The following is a 19,046-nucleotide window of genomic DNA, read 5'->3' as shown; positions in this document are numbered from 1 at the left end:
AGCCAAGGTAGGGCTACGGATATCCCGATCCAAGTCAAAACAAGGAAGCACTGTGAGAAGATTCGACGTTAGGCTACAATCGCAAGAGACTGCCATGTCCTTTTCCGATCGAGTCACTAATAACCTTTTAAGGAGTCCTATGCTGCCTGCATTAAGCATTGAAAACCAGTGGCAACATTGTCTTGCAGCCACCAGAGAAGTGCTAGGTTTCACACGGCCACCACAGCGAAACCCCTGGTTTGACGACGAATGCCGGCAAGCGCACGCAGCGAAACAAGAGGCATACAAAATGGCGCTGCACAAAAGGACTAGCACTAGAGCTGCTCACGAGCTCTACGAGCAGAAAAGGACAGAGGAACACCGGCTTCTTAGATGGAAAAAAAGAGAGCATGAGAAGCGCGCGACCGAGGAGATAGAGGGATGTCACAATAGGAATGAGGTTCGTAAATTTTACCAAAAGGTCACAATACGAATGAGGTTCGTTAAGACGATCAGAGGAACATCGAAGTAGAACCGCAGGCGATGCTGAGAATATGGAAAGATCATTTCTCTAAATTATAAAACGGCGATGACGAACCGAATTTCGCTGTAAGGGAGATAGAACTACTCAACCTCTGCGACGCAGATCAACAATTCTGCCTACCCGACCTTGACTAAGTGAAGATAGCTATATCTAAACTTAAGTCAAACAAAGCTGCTGGAGCTGACGTCATCGCTGCCGAACTATTCAAAGCAGCAGGGGATGGCGTGGTAGGGAGCATGCACCAACTCATCTGCAAAGTATGGTCGGAGGAAAGCATGCCTGATGAGTGGAATCTTAGCATAGTGTGCCCGATACATAAGAAAGGAGACCCTCTAAACTGCGCCAACTACAGAGGCATCAGTCTCCTCAACATTGCATATAAGGTCCTCTTTGCAGTATTATGTGAACGTCTGAAGCCATTCGTCTGAAGCTTAGATCATGTATAGCGGATAGACATCAACGCTCTAGATCGGAAGGTCTTCCAATCCAATCCCCAGGGACGGCGCAGTAGAGGAAGACCGCGACTCAGGTGGCGCACCTAGGTGGGAGAGGACCTAAGCCAACTTGGCGTGCAAAACTGGAGACAGAGCTAGCTGGAGATACATGTTGGCTGAGGCCCAGTTCTGCCCCGGACTGTATCGCCACCTTAAGTAAGTAAAAACCAAACTGAAAAAAAGAATTTCTTATGTAATATAAGTTGTTCTTTCAAATTTTTGACAGATAAAAAATGTTCCTTAAGTGGACCTAAGATTTTATGTCTAATGCCAAATCTTAAAATATATAAATAGACACAAGGCAAAACTTTGTTTATTTTCGATTTATGTATGTTAAATATTTTAGGTTAAAAAACTTATTTCTTATAGTAACAAAAATAGATTTAAAACCAACAAAACAGGAACAAAATTCATAAGAAACTTTTATTCTGTAAATGGTATGGTATTTCTATAACAACTTAACTGATTCTGTTTTTTTAATGCCAAATTTAACATTTTTCTAGTGCGTATTTGTATAGGTACATAAATTGTAAAGCACACAATATTTTAGACATGAAAAACGTCTGATCACTTCAACACTTTTGAACACTAAACTCAACGTTCCCACTTAAGTCAACTAAACCAACAGTAATACAGCGAACAAAATTATCTTTTTTTGACATAAGCAACGGTTATTTGAAAAGATAAGTTCAAAAGAAAATCTTATGTAGAAATATGTAAGTGCTTCAATCAAAATTAATTTTTTCTAATTTGTGTGTTTTTTTTAAATTATTACAAAAAGAACTTACGTAAGGATAAATGTCAGTAAAATATAAATACAACTAAGCAAATTATCTTAAGTCCACATAAGTTATTACAAAAAGCAAAAACCGGTTAAAATAAATAAATCGGGTGGCGCAACAGTCCGTTTGTGAACTAGGGCCTAGTGACTGACAACTCTCAAACATTCCTGTGTGCGAGTACAGTTATCAGGGATGGAAGGGACCTACAGTTTTAAGCCGAATCCGAAAGGCAAATTTGAGAAAGCACTTTTCATGACAAGAATTACTCTTGGAGAATTTGTCAATTCCTCGCATGAGGCAGTACCCGTGAAATAAACTTTAAATGGCATAGACAGGGATCAAACCCAAGACCTCTCGCATGACAGTCCAACGCACTAACCATCATTCCACGGCACTACAACCGGTTAAAAAATAAAATCACAAGATTATAATTTTTGTAAAATCATAAAATTTGAGTTTTGAGGACATTGCGTATTGTATCACAGTTCAAACAAACATAAGTGGTTACGGATTGTAGGATACATTTGAACGGACAAATATTTTTAAGTGGGGGTAAGACAGAAATATGGATTTCAAAGTGCTTATGAATATCCATTAAAAAACATAGATCACTTTTGTCGACATAAGGTACTTCGTCTCGCTGCCACAGAAATATAAAATAAAAAAATCGATATATAAAAAATAAAAATTTTGAAACATAATGTTTTTTTTTTGAGAAATCAAAAGGCGTTCAAAACAGACTCTTTGGGCTCATGAGCAAATTAGTTCAACCCAGTCGTGTATTTTATTTTATAGAAATAAATTGATTGCTAAAATTAATAGAATTTAAAAAACACGAAGGCCTACAATAACATACAAAAACGGATAAGAAATGGGTTTCGACACAAGTAATAGGAGAACAAAGAAAGATATTGACTTCAAAATATTTATCTTACACAAAATATTGTTAGAAGGAGAATTCGTCAATTCGTCGCAATTGGCAGTACATGTGATAAAGCTCTAGATGGCACAGGCAGAGATTGAACCCAAGACCTTTGGCATGAAAGTCCAACGAACTAACAACCACGCTCCGTGTACTAAAACTAGTTCCACCAGTTACTCGTACATCCAAGATAATTGATGTCTTCAATAAATCAAAAAGAAGGCAGGTTGGTCATAAGCTTTGTGCGTAATATCTCTGGATTACCTCGAGGCTTTATAATAAGAACACTTCTTTTTTCATTTACATTAAAGAACCCTCAATTGCAATAAAAAATAGGTTTTTTATAATTAATTTATTTAAAAAAGTTACATTTCTTAGGCTTAAGCTTGTATTTTTTAGATAAAGCAATTTTTTTATGTTTAAAAAAAAGTGGTGCAAATGGACTTCGCTCCAGGAAAAACCATTATATTTAGTGTGGATTTTGGACAGAGGCTTCATCAATAGTCCAAATTTTTTAGAGAACCACTTTGGCGTTCGCAAAGTGTATCATTATCAACGGAGAATGCCCATCATCAATGATACCCAACGTCTTCTTGGTGCAAATTGGAAAATCTGGATAAATCAACCTGAAATAAACCTTTCTTACTGGGTCACTTATGAACATGGTTCTTGCGAAGGTCATGGAAACGTTGATTAATTATCAGCTCAAGAAATATTTTGAAGATCGAAATCTTCTTAATGACCGACAATACGGCTTTCGCAGCAATAAGTCCACTGGTGATCTCATGGTTCATTTCACCGAACAGTGGAGCAAATCCTTACATCGTTTTGGAAAAAGTAAGATTATTGCACTTGATATTTCAAAAGCATTTGATAGGGTTTGGCATCTTGTCTTTTTATCGAAAATGCGTGCTTTCGGTTTTCACGAAACCCTTCTTCATTGAATTTGTAATTACTTTTCACATCATTCCAATAGAAGTTTCAAGTCTGAATACCACAAAATAAATGCTGGTGTACCTCCGTGCTCTGTTCTATCTCCAACACTCTTTCTCTTTTTTATAATTGATCTCCTGTCTGCAACTTCTAATCCAATACATTGTTGGGCTGACGATAGTACTCTTAGCTTTTAATATTCGTTTTCAGAATCACATCCCTCACCTTCAAATGTGGAACTGCAACGACAAAATGTGATAAGTTCATTAAATTCTGATCTAAACATCATTATTCATATACATTAGGGAATAAAAAACCGCGTGGAATTTAATGCTTCGAAAACCCAATGCTGATTGCTGTCTTGTATCGTTAAAGCGAGTTATACCCCCCTTGTCATTATACCTGGATGGCACTTGCATCGAGGAGACTGAACATCTCGATATTTTCGATATATGTGTACCACCAACCACCTCTTGTGGAACGATCACATACCCGAAGTCACCAAAAATGACGAAAGATGTTGATGCTGGTTCTCCTGAAACTTACTTAAGCCTCTTAGACAGTTCTGAACGTAGTTAATTTAGATTGATTGATTCGCTCGAACATCGTCGTAAAGTTTCCTTTCTCACCCTCCTCTACCATTATTTTAACAGCTTATGCTCTAGAGAAATAGCCAGCTGCATTCCTACCCTTAAATAGTTCAACCATAATACTCGCGCTTCTAGTAATTCTAAATCAGTATACCCTCGATCCCAATTTCGGTCGTATATCGTCAAGTACAGAGATTCGTTTTTTAGCCGTATGTATGCCGAATGTGAAATTCCTTACCACACTCTGTCTTCCGCAGCCATTGCAATATTCAGAAATTCAAAAACAATGTTCACTGACCACCCCCATTTCAACCCCTCTCTCCCTTTTCTAGTGCTCACACTGTGTCATAATAAGGGTAGTTATCCCCTTAAGTGTGCGCTTATTATAAAAAAAGAGGCTGGGATGCGAACCCCACTGATAACTTCACTTCCCGTCTGTCGATTTGACTTTCTTAAAAGTTTGTAGGTTTTCGTGTTGGGGTGAAAATGTTGTCAGTTGAACTTATCTTAAAAATTTTAAAATTACCAACAATATTTTTTATATCAAGAAATAGTATAGTTTAAAAATCTAGTTAGTTAGTTAGTGGAAAAGAAATTTTTACCAATTTTAGTAGCATTTCTTAAATTTTTACAAATTGGATGAATGAAATTAATTTGAGAGATATCAAGAACCGAACATCAATTTTTACCAAATTTTGCGTACTATTTTTGTTGATTTTAATTTTGTATTAAAAAACAAATTCTTTTTTTTTAGGTTTTTTTGATTTATCAAAAAAACCGTTAATCGGATTTTTTTTCCAAAAACATACTGCTTTATATAGTATAAAATTCAAGTCTCTAGCGCTACTTGGTTCGTAAGATATCTGGGGTTAACCAAAATGTTCACCTTTTTTAAACTGCTGTGGTTAAAATAACAACCACGCAATTTTCTTAAGAGCCCTTTCTGCATCTTTCTGCGCTATTATTTGTGTAACAAAATTTATTTCAAGTCGGTATCTCTTCTGGTTCTTGAGCTATGGACGATGAAAAAAACGTCGCGAACGTACAGAAGTATACGGACATGCGGACGTACGTACACACGCACGCAGAGAAATCTTTCTAAAAATCTTTTATTTCACCTTTAGGGACCTTGAAACTTCGAGAAATGTCAAAATTTTTAATTCGAAAAATCGGACCCATTACAATAACTTCCTATGGGAAGTTAAAAAAATAAAATGGTTAGATATGAGACGTCGATTTTATATAGAAAAACTTAGTTTTGTGTATTTTTGAAAGTCATAGATTTTTGCCAAGAAACAACAAGTTGTCCTTATCCTCTTAAGGTCCTAAACCACAAAAGCAAAATCATACAATCGAATGGTGCATTTCTTTATTTAAAAAGCTTCCCTTTATTTATCTAAAGCATATTACGGACCTATAATGTATAGATAAACCATATGTAGGTCTCTCTTGGGCGAAATGAAAAATCACTTCCGAAACATCTCTCGGCTCCTTTATTCCTTCCTTAATATTTGTATTGAAAACCAACCCCCCGTATCCTTTTTTATTTCATCATAACAATATTTCCCCTCTGTTTAATACCATAAAATATCTCTATAAAACATTTGTCCTACATCCGGGTGAGCGGTGCAAAACATGAGGAAAAAGCTCACCTTTTCTATAAATGCACAACACACTTCCTAAGTAAATATCCTTATATTCCAGTATTCACCCCTCTATATTAACTTCTTTCAGACATTTATAGTTTATCTTATAGGCTAAAGCAACCAACCTACCTGCCTATAGTGTGACCTTAAGCCATTATGTGAAATAATAGAATCGTAAACAAACACTCTGATGTGTGGGTGGTGGTTAAAAGTTATTTGAACTGTCAAAATAGTGACCTGCCACAAAATATGACACCAATTTCTACACAACCTACCACGAATATAGTGTTGTTTCTCTTTCGCATGAACTTTCTGAGTCTTGCAGACAAAAATAGTCCTCAAGGAATTTTCTATCTTATTCTTTCTTTCTCTCGCTCTTTTTATATCTTGTCAAATATCAACCCCCAGGTTTTAACTTGTGATGTGTATGACAAACCATTTTTGCCATTTGAAGAATCCTATCCTATCCTCAAAAAGCGCGTCTTCAAAAGTTCAACCTGCTCGAAAAAAGCTATCTCTTCTCATACACTCGTACACTCTCGTCTAAAACCACCATAAGCAGTTTATAAAACCCTATGGCAATTTTTTCTTCCTCTCGTATTATTAGTCTAAAAGCTGCTCTCGTCGAATCCGGTGAACGTCTCCAAATAGAGCTGCTCCATACCGGTTCATTTCAAGCTATTTGCATAATCATTTTATAGATCCCAAATAAAAAAGAAAATAGGGCCGATTCTAAGGGCATCTTCGATTGTCAATTCCAATTAAAATTCCACCCAGAACTAATATGTGTGAAATTGTTTTTTCTTTTTGACGTGTGTACAGTTTGTTGTGAATTCTCGAGACGTAATCAATTGATAGTCAAGTCGGCGACTCGGCGTCAGCGACAGTGACAGCGGCGCTAGCTGTTTTGATACAATTTTTATCATCTCACAAATCTCTAAACCTAAACCAGCATCTAGAATAAACGTCTGTCTACGGGTGCAGTCTCGCAGTCGTTTATCAACCTTGCGTGCCCGTAAAGTGCAGTGTAGTGCACAGTTCAAGCGTCTAGTTTTAACTTTTCGCATACCCCCCCCTCCCACTCAACACACAAAATCATTCAAAAGCTATTTTTTTTTTCATTCCATCTAAAGTGCTTAACGTGTTTATCAATTAGCTTGTACAAAACAAACAAACCAAAAGATTCCTTAACCCGTGTCTCCCGTGTTCGTCGGTCGATGTTATACAATTCGAAAAATTGTAAGGGTTGATATAAATTTGTGTTTCCAACGGCCGACAGCCTGGTCTTCGTCACCGTCTCTATTTTTGCCATTTTCCACCCCCACGGTAGTAGACCTAGTTTCAGTCTTTTTAATAGTAAAAGTTTTATTTTGTTTTTCCTTAAAATAACACAAAAAAAAAACGTATTTTCCCACACCCGAGTGCCCCACTACCCCCATTTTAACCCAAAACCCATAGACTTCGACAGCGTCATCCCCAATGCTAGATGAGATGTGAATTATATTGGAGCTAGAGAGCAACTTGTGTTGTGTAATCTATTTTATGGCAAACTTTTGTGCGTTTCGTCTAAAATCCCTCTCGCTGCTCTCTCTTACTCTCGCTCTCTCTTAATATTCCAAAAAACATAACAACTTCGGTTTGTGTTCTCTCTCCCGTGTTTGCCGTGAGTCCGTGTCTGCCAAAATAAGGACACACAGGTAGGAAAAACTCGAATCCTTGACGGTGCGGCGCGCGGTGGCAGCAACGGGCTTCCTGCTCGAAATCCTCGAAAGTCGGAATGTTTTATGTGTTATTATCAACAGCAGCGTGTAGTCGTAGTCCTAGTCGATCTCGACGATGGCAATGATGATGTTATCAAGCTAAAGGTGCTGGCTAATAATAATAATAATAATTTTGTAATGTTTTAAAAATAATAAAGTTCCAACGGTAATAATAGTAATTTGAGTTATCGCCCATAAAAGTGTTTTTGAGTGTTTTCAAGTGTGATTCTTGTGTTTTTGAACACGGAAAATAAAAGAAATAAAAAATTATAAAAATATATTTATGTGAATTTTTGTATTGATTGAAATTTTGAAATCAATTTTTGTTGAATTGTTATTGCCTAACGGTGTATGGAAGAGAGTCTTCTTATAAATACATTCAACAGCTTCTTTAAGTGCGATGAGGGGAGAAATCTTTTGATGTTCTTAAATTGAAAAAAAAAAAAAAAAATAACGTAAGTACCGAACCAATATTGAAATATACTTATGCTTTTTTTTCCCTTGTTGAATTAATTGAATATTTAAATTTAAAAAAAAACTCAAGATGCATTTAAGTAACAACGACGTAAATCGACGGTGAATGGAAAAATGATAAAATAAATTTAAAATATAATAAGAGGTGCAGAGTGCCCTCTTGAAATCATTCAACATGAGCATTTTCAACACAAGCGATATTGGCGCAAATTGTAAAAATCACAATTATTAAGGACTGCTTAACAATTTGCTGATTTAAAAGAACTTCAATAAAAATGTCTCCATTTTTGTGTCCAAACAAAATATGTTGGGTCCATAATATTAAGAAAACCTTTACATATATAAAAGAAACTATTACCGCAAAATTGCCTTTTATTTAAAAACTAGCATCCGAACATGTCTAACAATTGTGACAGTTCGTAAAAATAAATAAAGCAAATACGCTTAAACGGACCTATTCCATTTCATCGTCAAAACGATTATCATTAACTTTATCGTAAATAATTTGCTTCACAGCTTTAGCAACATCGTCTCGTTAATCGTTTTCAGTACAAGATAGTTCACTGCTCTGATACTTTAGCTGTAATATCAAAATAAATGATAATGCTTGTTTGATAACTTGCAAATGTAACCATGTTTCCCAAACTTGTTATTTTTTCTATGGGAAATTGTGAAATTTTGCAAGAAATTTTCTGTTGCCCAACAGCCCAACTATTTTTTTCAGCATGCCTTTGTATAAGCTGATCGCTACGCACGACCTCATCTCCGCCAATGGACAATTGGACACCCTACTCTATCTAACACCTCTTGATATACTTAGCAAACAAATAGCTGCAAGGTTTGCTATTCGCCTCAAAGCTTCATCGCAGTGAGTGTATGAATATTTTAGTGCTTAAATATGTCTCATTGTCAATTTAGAGGAGGAACTTATCCAACCCCTCATGAGCCCGAAACCATGACTCGTAAATGCTTACAAGGGCCTCTGTCTCTGCTCAGCATTAGTCTGTTGTCTGTCCCCAAACATGGGAAATGTGCAAATCCGGCTCGAAGGACCAAATATTGAGTATTGATTTCGACTTACAACCGAGTTTACTCAACAGTGAGTTAACAACAACTTCTTGACAATCCGTATTCCTTAAGTATTAAGAAATAATTTGTCCTGGCTTAAAGCAAACGTGATATCGACATCTGATATCCGTATTTTCTCAGATAGCCAGGCCGCTATCAAATCTCTTGATTCTGGCTCTACAAACTCTATAGCAGTGTATAATTGTAGATGGTCTCTATAGCTGGGTGCCGGGCCATAGAGACATTTCAGTCCGGGGTGTATGTACGTGGGACTCTCCAGGCAGCTCGGGTCTAAGCCTCCGCGCCGTTAGTGTGAACTGGGATAATTAGCGTCTTATGGATGGTGATTTTTTATGCTCGAGAAAGGACTTTACTATTAATTGCCTTCTAAGTGCAAGAGTTACTCGTCGTTTGACAAAGTCCTTAACTACCTTAAAGCTATAGCTGTCTAGGGTGACGTTCTGTGGAAGACGTGGTAGTTCAATATCCTTTTTTGATGACAACATATACTTGGTCTTGCTGTCATTGACAACTAAACCCATCTTTTCCGTTAAAAAACGCTCCACTGACATCGCGCTTCGATCTTCCAATTATGTCAATGTCATCGAAAGAGTATCCAAATAGTTGGATGGTCCTTTGGAAAGTTGTGCCTCGAGTGTTGACGGTTAAGTTTTGGACAATTCTTTCCAGAACGATATTGAAGAAGTCCCGTGACAGTGCATCACCTTGCCTTCGATCTTTCTTGGCATCAAAAGCATCGGTGAAATCTGAAGTTCTTCTCTATAGATGCTGTCATATACACGGCTTTAAAATCAATAAAATGATGGTGGGTATAAATTTGAATTTTCTGTAATAGAATACGCTGGTAGAAATGCTAATATGATATTTTCGGTCATTGATGCTGATGATTTTTTAAACCGTATAATATCCCCAGGTTAGGTGTCAAGATTATACTCCGTTCAAAATAAGAATTCGCAACTAGTATAGCTTGTAGCTATTTTTTTAGATAGTAGTTCTTGTCAGAAAGAAGAAGAAAAGTTATCATCTTTATACGAACCATTTGTATTAAGGACATAATCAGGAGTGACGTTTTTTATCATTTTTTTATGTAGAATTTGAAAGACTGCCGTATTCATTCTTTTGAATGCTGCTAGTTTTATGTTTATTTGGACCAGGCTTTGTTTGAACCAGGTTCAAACCAACTACTTTTATTGCCAAAGTTATAAAACGAGTGATAGCCGGTTTCAAGTCATATGATGATGATTTTAGTGATTTTGAAGCTGAACGAAGGCAATTGTCTATAGAATGTCGATGTCCTTGCAGTTTTTAAATTTTTTCCACATTAAGGTAGTAAGTCCATGTTGTTAAGTAACTTTAACGAGTGTTTTAGTAATTCTCAAGTTTCTTTTTTTTTTTGAACAAAACAAAATTAGTTATTAGGTATAGAGCCTGATTCTGAGCTTGTCATAGTAAATAAATGAAAGCAGGTTAAATTGAATACAGAATAGTGAAAACAATGTACTTTAAAATTCTATATGATGATATTTAATCGCACAAATTATGGCCGTAATGAACCAATCGCGCGTTGCACTAGAGAAGTGAATTTAATTTGCAATAGGATTGATTTTAATATTGATGTTTCGAGAGATTTATTTAAAAAATATTTGTTAAATAATATTAAACTGTAATTTCCTAAGAAATTTAAAGAATTGATCTTTTTTTTCATAAACTTATATTTATTAATTGTAAAATTACGAATAATAATGTATAACTTATAGTAATATTTATTTAATTTATTTATTTATATAAGCATACAGCCCCCAAAAATTGTATTATTTAGTATCTAGTCTATAAAGATTGTAATCTGATTGATGAAATAAATAAAACTAAAACTAAGAAAAACTAAGATTTTTCGGTCATAATACTGTCAATTGAGAGCACTGTTTATCAAAATGGCTTAAAAACAAAATATTGAACTTTTTTTGTGAAAAAAATAATATTATTTTATAATAACTTCTTGATTTTATCATAAAGAAAAAGCACAAATGAACCTCCAGTGCTACATAGAACATTCGAGAAAACACTAGCACCTTCTTGTTGCGCAATTGTACTTCAGTCAGTGCAGAAAACAGTGCTCTTGTAAATAATATCAGCTAACTTTTGGTCAGACTGCATCACCATAGGACGACGGACAGTATCGAATGATTGGATTTTGTGATCCTTATAAAACTATTGCCAAGACCTGAATACTTACGTTGACCTCCCTTACCTACCAATATCAGCAGCCAAGCGAGTAACGGCAAAATGTAGTGAATAGACGAAGCAAAATGAAGTTGCTCCAGCGGCACCCGCCGCCGCGGCTTACGTACGTGATGGGCTTACAAGCAGGTTTATATGTAAATCGGATGATAACTGTCCTTTAGAATATGTTTTTGTCAGTTTTATTAGTAACACTTAGAGTATTTTGGTTGGATCTATTTACCGACCTTACACCTACATCAGCACCATACCTTTAATAACAACTTTGGAGTCTTTTTCTTTTTTGTATTCCTGAACTATAATATGTGGTGTTTTTAACTACAATCTGTTAAATTTCCGTTTAGCCGAAAACTTTCTTAGTGGATTTAGGACACTCAATTTAAGTCCCGTTAACCATTCCACCCCTACCCACTTTACTAAAGAATCTAGTTCATTACTTACTTACTTACTCAAGGTGGCGCTACAGTCCGGGGCGGACCTGGGCATCAACCAACATGTGTCTCCAGCCAGCTCGGTCCCTAGCTAGCTGTCTCCAGTTTCGTACGCCAAGTTGGTTGAGGTCCTCTCCCACCTGGGTGCGCAAACTGAGTCGCGGTCTTCCTCTACTGCGCCGTCCATCAGGATTGGATTCGAAGACCTTCCGGGCTGGAGCGTTGATGTCCATCCGCTCTACATAACCTAACCATCTAAGCCGTTGGACTTTAATTCTGCTAACTAGGTCAGTGTCGCTGTACAGCCCGTACAGTTCGTCGTTATATCTTCAGAACAGCAAAAAGGATTTACTACGAACACAAACTTGGAAATTTTACATCTGGAAATAACTTGCAGAAAATCGGCATAGGGAAACCATGTAAGAGGTTAGCTGACGACATCGATTGTGATGATCTTAATAAAAAATTCACCACCTCACCTCCGTCTCTGGATGTTACTTCAGATATTGATTCTCCTATTGAAGAGGAATTAGCTGGTATAAACGCAGCTATTTCAACTTTATGGGAATATAAGAGGAAGATATTGTGGAGGCAATAATATCCATCAAATCAAACGCTTCAGGTTTGGATTCAATGGAACCTAAGTTCGTTAAACTGTTGATGCCAAATTTACTACGCTATATTACTCATTTATTTAATAGTATACTTACCACATCCAAGTTACCATTAGAATGGAAGAAAGCCAACATTATTCACGTCCCTAATACGCAGATACAAAAATACATAACAATCAACAACTGTTAAGTTCCTGACAATCAGGTTTTCGACCAAAGCACAGATGCGAATCAGGCTTACCTTTCGTGTCGGATGAAATAAGAATCACAATGGACAATGATTACATGAAACTATTAATGCTTTTAAAATTTTCAAAAGCCTTTGACACTACGAGCCATCCAATTCTGTGTAAAGGGCTACGAAGAAGTTTTGGTTTTTCCTTAGAATCCTGTAAGCTTGTTCATTCGTATCTTAGCGGAAGACAACAATGCATGTTGACAAGTGAACGTTCTTCTTACTTTCTCAATTTCTTAGCTAGAGTCTTAGCTGGAGTTACTACACTTCCGATCGGTGAGCTATCTGCATCATTTAAACTCAACAACCGGACTATGTACATAACAGGCTGAACTTCCCTAGTTTATCAAGGTCTCATTACTGAGCGTCAGTTTTTTGTCCATGTTACACGCCTTTGGAACTCCCTGCCTACCGCGATGAGAAGTATAGGAAGCGTAAATAGGTTTAAATCTTTAGTTTTCAATTATTTGGCAAATCGTTGATAATATTTATTAGGTAAGTTCTCATCTTTTTAATTTTTCTTTTTTTTATTTTCTATATTTTACATTTGCATATTTAAATTATATATAAACATATATGTAAATAGAACCTCTCTTCTTTCTTTTTTAATTAAAATACAAATTCCCAAATTAATTTAAAAGCTGCAAGACTTTATAATACCTATGTCCTATTTTGTAACCGATTTTGAAATAAATAAATATAAATATAAATATAAATATAAATTTAAATATAAATATAAATATAAATATAAATATAAATATAAATATAAATATAAATATAAATATAAATATAAATATAAATATAAATATAAATATAATTATAATCTTAAATGCTTTAAAAATCCATTTTTTAGCATTATGGGATGTGCATAAAAAAAACCCGTTCTGTAATTCAAACAAAATAATTCAAAATTATGAACACGTGCATTTTCGTTTCAATTACTTTCAACTATGTAGAAGTATATATTTAAATTAAATTAAAAACCATTACCATCAATTTAAAGCTTCAAGAATTGTAAAACGACTGAAACCAATCCAATAAAAAACAATAAAAATTTTATTTAAAAAAAAATATTAATTATTCAAAAGCCAATTGCTCTTCCAACCAAGTGTGTCACCCAAAGGGATAAAGGTAACACAAATAAATTTACTTCCAAGAATTATTACCTCATCATAAAGAGCGGGAAAGCAGCGTTAAGAACATAAAATTCACATATAGTATAAGTATACGACATAATTTTATATTTGAACATATTTTTCAGAATTGCCCCCTAGGAAATGGTTTTAATTTCTCGTTCTTCACGAGTATCCTGTAATAATAATAGATTGAGTTATAGAGATAGGTATAATAAACATGTTAATATAATATTCCTGGAAATGTTTATCAAAGCCCCAAAACAAGCCAACACACAATATAAAAATACACAACACGCCAATCAAATTTCAATTTATCAGGCTTCATGTTTTTGTGGTTTGGTTTATGTCGTATATATTACGTCCTTGTACAAAAGGTACCAACAGGATATACAAGGTAAGCCACCTACCTAATTCCATATTCGCGCATATACCCACCCCATAGAACCTAACCATACGTTCCTCGAGGAGTAGTTATCATCATGATGCGGGATTATGTAATCCAGTGCTCCCAGCTAAATTGGCCATCAGAAAATAAAACAAAAACGAAAAACGAAAAACTTGCCCTTACTTTTTTGTATTCTTTTGCTCCTACAATTGTATAATATCGCTTTTATCAATGTAGGAAGGACGACAAAAGTTCACATAAAAAAGGAAGCAACCAAATCACCATAGATTCTAAAAATAAACTTGGCAGCATTAAAACCAGCACACATAGCAAATTAGTTCAGAACGAAGACGAAGACTCAACAAAAAAAAAAAACGGAACCCAAACACGAAAAGGACGAAAATAAAACGGTACGGTGCGGTGGTGGCTATGGTGGTTCTGGTGATGGCTATGGTGGTTCTGGAGGAATGATGCGTTGCGTGGTGATGGCTATGGTATATGGTATATTGGTATGAGCTATGTGTCTAGAGATGATGTTGACGACGAAGAGCTAAAATTCAAGAAGCAAACAAAACCACCCCATAGCTTAGTGGAAGGATAAGCTCTTGCCTTTCGAAGGACACAGAGCACACAGACACATGGTGGCCCTTTTTAAATAAATAAAAATTCATTAATAGAAGAAGAAGAACAAAAATCACATAATGGAGGAAGAAAATCATTTGACACAGTTATAGTTTCATATATGTACTGTACATACACCCATAGTTAAAATAATAGATTCATTTACTATTTTTAAGTTTAACCGTTTTTTTTATCAACGAGCGCCCATGACCATCTGCATTAAGGCTTAATTCGGCAATATAAGTCCAATATGCACACACGCCCCAAAGAAGAGAAGAGTGACAATATATATATATATATATGTTCTTTAAGCTCTTGGACAAAGCATATCTCTACGATATTAAGATTGTTCTGGGCAATATCAATGCCAAGCACTAAGTCTAAAATAATTGGGAAAAACACCCTGCTTGACAACACTTCGTATAACAGATTAAGGTCCATCAATTTTGCTGCAAGGCGGAAGATATTGAGAGATTTTAAAGCAGGAATGAAGTTTGAAAGTTTAATGAGAAGGTGAAACGAAATTTCCAAGTACACAAACCTCGAACCGAAGTTTGCAAAGACTAAAGTTGAAACATCATAATAGAACGGCAGTCAGTTCCAAGGATATGGAAGTGGAAGGATCACATTTGCTAACTGTATATCAGCAATGACGAACAGAGTTCCGCTGTCAGGCAGGATGATTTAATTAATACAGACGACGAGAGCCAATAATCCCGTCTTCCCGACCTAGAGGAAGTAAAGATTGCCATATCTAAGCTAATGTCTAACAAAGCCCCTGTTGCAGATGGCTTCAAAGGAATTGGAGATAAATTGGTCAGCAGCATGGACAAACTTAAAAAAGAAAACCCTCTTAACTGCATCAACTATAGAGAAATTAGTCTACTTTACATCGCTTACAAAATCTTCTCTGCCGTAATATGTAATCGCCTAAAGCCCATCGTCAAAAACCTGATAGATCGTAATTAGTGTAGTTTTATACCAGGAAAGTCTACAGTCGATCAAATATTCACATTATTGCAGATCCATTAAAAAAAAACCGATTCAAGGCCGCATTTGACAACGTCGAAAGGGAAGATCTGCATGAAACCATGTCTAGTTTTGTCATCCCTGTTAAACTTGTCTATTTATACTCGATTTCACACTGCTCCATTAAAGTTGAAAACAACTTGACCTTACCTTTTGATGTCAAAAAAATCTTAAGGTGATACGCTTGCATGTGATTTCCTTAAATTCGTCTTTGAAGAATAGTGTAGAGCGCCCACGCTTGTTGTATAAATGGAAAACGTCCCAAGCAGACAAAAGACTTTTAAAGACTATCCAAACCTTAATAAGGAAATCTAAAGGTTATCTGTTTATTATATCAAAGAATCTGCTGCAAGGTTTCGACACATAAGCCAGCTCTATAACTGTTCTTCCTATCCTACAGAAAGCTAACCTTAAAGTACAATTTTGGTAGAAGCTGTTATTACAAAAAAAAAAGTTTATTTAAACCGTTTGCAACGTTTCGCCGTCCATAGCTCAAGAATCGGTAGAGACATCGACTTCAAATAAATTTTGTTAGACAGATATTAATTCAGAAAGATGCAGAAAGGGCTTTTAAAAAAATTGAGTGGGTGTTTTTTTACCATAGTTTAGAAAAAAGGTGAATATTTTGGCTAACCCTAAATATCTTACGAACCAATAACGCTAGAGACTTGAATAAAATTTTATATTTTATATTGTAAATATATTTTTGTAAAAAATTCCAATTTACGGATTTTTTATAAATACAAAAAAATAAAAGAATATTTGTGACCTCGAAAACAAAACATGATATTGTGCGACGAAAAATAACGTTTTTAACATATAGAAACATTTTGAGAAACATCGAATAGATACTTTTTTTTTATAAAAAATGAAAACCTAAAAAAAACATTACTCACAGTTGGTAAAATTGATTTTCGACTAAAATGTCATTTCAAAACCTTGAGATATTATCTTGAAACAAATTGTTTCGTTTTAAACATATTGTTGTTTACAAAAAATAAAAACCTAAAAAAAATAAGAAAAGTTGGTAAAAATTTTCTTTTTTTATTACGTAATCTACAAAAACTTGTTTAAAGAACTGATTACAAAGCATTACAATATGCCAATTTTAATAAAAACACAATGGAAAACTAAGACTATACAAATTACTAGTAGTTAAAATGAGTTTTCTTTTGCAAATATTTACTTAGGAAATTTATAATAAACAACTTATATTTTTATCAAAATAGAAAGTAAAAGTATGAAAGTATGAAACTTTTAGTATATTCAAATTTAAGAAAACTTTTGATAAGATGGTCTTTGAATTTCCCGTAAGATTGGACACAACGCTACAGAGTGTATGTGGTACTTTCATTCTGATCAAGGTTGAAAGAAACAGAGTTTATATCAGATCTATACGGTCTATAATTTAATTTTAGTATTTCAGTTCTGACTTTGAAAACCAAGCTCATTTTTGAAACTGAAATAATTGTTTTCACCTAGGGTAAGAGTAACTCCTTAGCGTTTAAAGAGGTACTCTTTTCATACAATTATGATATAACCTCTGATCTATGAGAGCTATGCAGTTGTATTAAGACATTTTTAATTTTTTGATATTAGTTTTTGACTGGACTGTATCTACTCGTACTATAAAAACTTATCTTTAGAATTCGATTTTAAACTTTTAGGTCTGATCGACTCATTACCTTGATAAAAAAAAATTAGACTACAACTTGGTTCGAGCAACTTCGGAAATTTTTGTTTTTTTCTTAAGAAAGTTAAGTTATATGTAAGAACATACCCAAGATATTTAAATTCAACCACAACTTCGACAATATCGTCGCCAGATTCCAGTTGGGACAATAACCTATACATTTGTTGCACGATCTAAGATGCATAGTTTTAGACTGGGCGTTACTTATTTTGAGCTCCAAACTATCGCAGTACTTTTTTAACTTAATGAATTAATTTCTTTGAGTAAACGAGTTATCTTATCTGACATGATAACTAGATTGTGTGCATATTGTAATACCATCTGGGATATGATTTCAACATCATTAATAAATATGAAAAATAACAAAGGACTTAAAACACAGTCTTGAGGAACGCCTGTATGACATTAAAAGTTTCTCGATTTATTTAAGCTATCTTAAACAAATGCAATATTGTTCTCAATCATCTTCTCATAGAACTGTATGACCTTGCTGATAAACCTATTACTGAAAGCTTGTAGATCAACGATTGCTTATTGACTGTGTCGAATGCAGCTTTCAGGTAAGCAAAAAAAGTATAAAGACATCCCTTTGTGTCAATAATAGTTTAATTAATAGTTGAAAGGTTTGAACAGCTGGGTAACAACTCAAAGCCAATTTGTATAGTAATTGTAAGATCAATTTTCTCAATGAGTTTAACAGGCTGATCCCGGTCACCTCTCTTAAAAACAGCTGACATTTTGGAGTTTCAGAACCAGACACTTTGTTATCTTTTATTGGAGGATGATTTTAATTCCGTCATTGTAAACAAGGAATCTATTTCTGGGATCAACATATTTAGGATGGCGAAACTAATCAATTTTTAAATCGGATTGGACCATACAATTTTTTCATAGCGAACAGAAGAGATTTTGAATCTGAACACATAATTCAGATTTGAAGCTACGTTTTGAAGAAAAAATTGTTAACTGCCGAATGTTGTTGAAGCAATTAATAAAAACAAAAAGGAAAGAGTGTTAGAGACCTAACAAACCCTTAGCACATACTAGCATACTAGCGTGCATAAATCCCAAATATACCCATTTTCGTTTAAGAGAGCTTGATGTCAAATTCTGTCAAATACCTTTGAAATATTTAATGACATTTTTTTAACTTCCCATAGGAATTTATTGTAATGGTTCTGACTTCCAAATTGAAAATTTTGATATTTCTCGACGTTTTACCATAGCAGTTTGAAAAAAAGGTGAACATTTTGGTTAACTCCAAATATTTTACGAACCAAAAACGCTAGAGAATTAAATTTTTCATGATATCTCTTAAATTAATTTCATTCATCCAATTTGTAAAAATTCAAGAAATGCTACTTAAATTGGTAAAAATGTGTTTCCGACTAAAAATCTATTTGACAAAACTAAACTATTTCTTTATATGAAAAATATTGTTGATAATTTTA

This window comes from Eupeodes corollae, chromosome 1 (genome assembly GCF_945859685.1).
Source record: "Eupeodes corollae chromosome 1, idEupCoro1.1, whole genome shotgun sequence".
Lineage (NCBI taxonomy): Eukaryota > Metazoa > Arthropoda > Insecta > Diptera > Syrphidae > Eupeodes > Eupeodes corollae.
This window is presented reverse-complemented; position numbering follows the sequence as displayed.